Source organism: Arachis hypogaea, chromosome 3 (assembly GCF_003086295.3).
Source record: "Arachis hypogaea cultivar Tifrunner chromosome 3, arahy.Tifrunner.gnm2.J5K5, whole genome shotgun sequence".
NCBI classification, from domain to species: domain Eukaryota; kingdom Viridiplantae; phylum Streptophyta; class Magnoliopsida; order Fabales; family Fabaceae; genus Arachis; species Arachis hypogaea.
In genome coordinates this window covers 96,036,412-96,040,173 of record NC_092038.1, presented here as the reverse complement: position 1 = coordinate 96,040,173, position 3,762 = coordinate 96,036,412, and the positions used below count along the sequence as shown (strand labels likewise).

Here is a 3,762-nt window from a genome sequence, read left to right as displayed (position 1 = left end):
CTCGATAAGCTAAGCTTGTGAGCTAGTGAGCCAAACTTGAGTTTGGAATTGAGCTCATAAATTAAATGGGCCGAGCTAGAGCTTAGATAAGTTCAGCTCATTAGCTCGTGAGCTGACTCGATTATATATATATATATATATATATATATATATATATATATATATATATATATATATATATATATATATATATATATATATATATATATATATATATAATTATTAATACACATATCCTATATGCATTTAATCTATAATTTTAATATTATATATATTAATGATCTTAATTATTTAAAGTTTCATATTTATTTTTTACATATAATTTTGATGTAGGACATAAATAAAAAAATTTATAATTTATTGATATATAACAATATATAAAATTGATCTTTTTAAATATTTTTAAAAATATATAAGTTATAATTTATTGATATAAAATTATAGATTATATATTTATGTTTCTATTATTTGAGCCAGCTCGTGAGCTTTCAGTGAGTCGAGCTTGAGCTTAAGAAATAGGCTCGATTGTTAATAAGTCGAGCCGTGAGCTGATGCGTGAGCATCTTTCTTATCTTTTCCTAGTGAATTTGCATTTAAATTGTTGCGTTTAATCAAGAATTAATTATCTTTTAGCCACTATGGATGCTACTTTGAGTCTTGTGCAATTCTGTTTATTTTAGGTAGTATTTGGCTGGATTTGATGGAGAGGAAGCTTGCACAAATGGAAGGAGCACAAGAATTAAAGGAGATGATCAGCGAGGAGCGACGCGTGCGCGTACCTGACGTGTGCGCGTGATTTGGAGATTTGGTGCAGCGACGCGTGCGCGTACCTGACGCGTACGCGTGACTGACACGTACGCGTGACAGACGCGTATGCGTGACATACGCCACGTGCAGAAAACGCTGGGGGCTGATTGAAGACTTGCTGATTGCTATAATTAATTCTGATTTAAATTCAAATTTGATTTTAAAATAGGAAAAGATATTATTTTAATTTTAGAAAATAGATTTTTAAATTAATTAGGATTAGATATAAAAAGGAGAAACTTTTCTTCTAGGAGAATTTAATTCGATTCTATGCCAATTTATATTCCGCACTTTACAGTTTATCTAAATCCTACTTTTTCTCTCTGAGTCATGAGCAACTAAACCTCCACTGTTAAGGTTAGGAGCTTTGTCTATTGTATGGATTGATACTATTATCTTTCTATTTTAATTCATGTTTTGATTTATATTTCAAGAATGGTTTTCATTATTTATTTTATGAAATTGGGTGGAACGGAAGTATGACCATCTTTCTAACTGAGTTCTTGTATAACTTGGAAAAGCTCTTTACTTGAACAACAACTTGAAAATATATTCTCCTAAATTTCTAATTATCTGAATTTAACGGGATACATGACATATAATCCTCTTATATTTGGGTAATTAGGATTTTTATGGCATAATAACTAGAATTAAACTTCACCCTTAAATTGGAATTAATTGACCAAGGAATTGGCGGTTGATGAATTTTAGAAGAGACTAGAAAGGTCTAAGGAATTAGGGTCTAGTCACATATAGTTTGCCATAAATTAAATCTTGCATGATTAAAATAAATTAATAAGAAAAGTCAATCCGGAAAATAGATAACTCTGAAGCCTTAACTGCCTTCTTCATATTGTTTCTCCCAACTTATTTACTTGCCTGCCTTTCTAATATTTTGAATTTATTGTTTATACTTTTGAATCTTCAAAACCATTTTCTGTTTGTCTGACTAAGCTTATCACTCAATTATTGTTGCTTGATCCATCAATCCTCATGGGATCGACCCTCATTCACCTGAGGTATTACTTGGTACGACCTGGTGCACTTGCCGGTTAGTTTGTGGTTGTAAATTCTGCACCAAGGTTTTGGCGCCGTTGCCGGGGATTGATAATGATTAACAACTATTAGTTGTTTGATAGCTTAGATTAGGTGTTTTAGTTTTAATTTTATTTAAATTTTGCTTTAGTATTTTCAAAAAACAATTAATTAATTAAATAGTACTAATATTTTTCTTAATTTCTGAAATTAAGTTTGGTGTTCCCTAGTTAGTCTTATTTTAATTTTTCTTATTTAATTTGCCTAATAATTTAAAAAAATTTTAGTCTTAATTTCTCTAGTAATTTTTGAATTTTTAGGGGTTGTTGGTTTTATTCAATATTTTTATCTCTTTATTCAGATTACCTCACTGGAAATTCTCTGCACTCTGACGTAGAGAGTTCCATCTTTTCTTGTCTTCTGTTTATTTATGCGCAGGAATAGAGACAAAGAACATCTCTTAGACTTTGATCATGAACCTGAAAGAATTTTTAGGCGGCATTTGCAACAAGCAAAACTTTACAAGGCTGCAGAACCACTATGGATCCTAACAATGCTGCTAATGCCAATGTGGCAAATCCGAATGGGAATGAGCAACAAAGGAGAGTACTTGGATCTTACTCTGCTCCTACTGCAGATCTTTATGGAAAAAGTATTGTGGTGCCTCCTATAGCTGCGAACAACTTTGAGTTGAAGCCACAATTGGTCACCTTTGTGCAACAAAACTACTAGTATCATGGTCTTCCCCACGAAGACCCAAATCAATTTATTTATAATTTTCTGCAGATTTGTGATACTATGAAGACAAATGGAGTGAACCCAAAGGTGTACAAACTCATGCTCTTCCCGTTTGCTCTGAGGGATGGAGCAAAGCTATGGCTAGATTCTCAACCCAAGGAGAGTTTAGATACTTGGGACAAGGTTGTTACTGAGTTTCTTACTAAATTTTTCCCACCAAAGAATCAGACTAAGTTTAGGGTGGAGGTTCAGACCTTCAGACAGAAGGATGGTGAAACTCTTTATGAAGCTTGGGAGAGATACAAGCTACTGACTAGGCAATGCCCTCCGGACGTGTTCTCCAAATGGACCCAACTAGATATCTTTTATGAAGGTTTAGGTGAAATGTCCAAGATGTGGTTAGATAATTCTGCAGGAGGTTCATTGCACAAGAAGAGGACACCTGAGGAGACAATTGAGCTTATTGAATTGGTTGCTAGCAACTAATATTTATACTCATCTAATAGGAATCTTGTGAACTCTGAGACTCCTCAAAAGAAGGGTGTTATGGAAGTAGAAGCTTTTAATGCTATTCTTGCTCAAAACAAGCTTATGTTTCAACAAATAAGTCTACTTACTCAACAGATGGGTGGCATGCAAGTCTCAGCTATCAACACCCAAAATCCACCTCAAGAGGTCTCTTACGACATGACAGGTAATTTTGTGCAAAATGATAATTATGATTATGCTCAATCCTCTTCTGAACAGGTCAATTACATGGGGAGTGGGCCTAGAAATCCCAATAATGATCAATATTCTAAGACATACAATCAGGGGTGGAGAAATCACCCAAATTTTGGATGGAGGGACCAACCTCAGAGACCTCAGAATTTTAACAATAATTCCCAGGGCAGTTTCCAACAGAACAATTACAATAACCGCCAATTTCAGTCTCAGCAGCAACAATCACATCAGCAGGCAAACTCTAATTTCCAAGAAGATTTTAATTGGGAGATGATGAGGAGTTTTATGCAGGAAACTAGAGCCTCCATTAGAAACTTGGAAGTACAAATGGGCCGACTGAGTAAGCGAATACCTGAGAGGTCTGCAAGTACATTTCCAGGTGATACAGTGGTGAACCCAAGAGAAGACTGCAAAGTTATTCAATTGAGAAGTGGTAAAGTAGCTGGCTCTGAGACCAAG

General features: G+C 34.3%; 1 non-coding gene across 1 annotated transcript; it reads right to left on the bottom strand.

Moving 5' to 3' along the window:
- Positions 1 to 2,811: 2,811 nt before the first annotated feature.
- On the bottom strand, positions 2,812 to 2,918 carry LOC112793412 (small nucleolar RNA R71). Its single transcript, XR_003198104.1, has one exon. It is a non-coding gene; the product is annotated as a small nucleolar RNA R71 (small nucleolar RNA).
- Between the last annotated feature and the right edge of the window lie 844 nt (positions 2,919 to 3,762).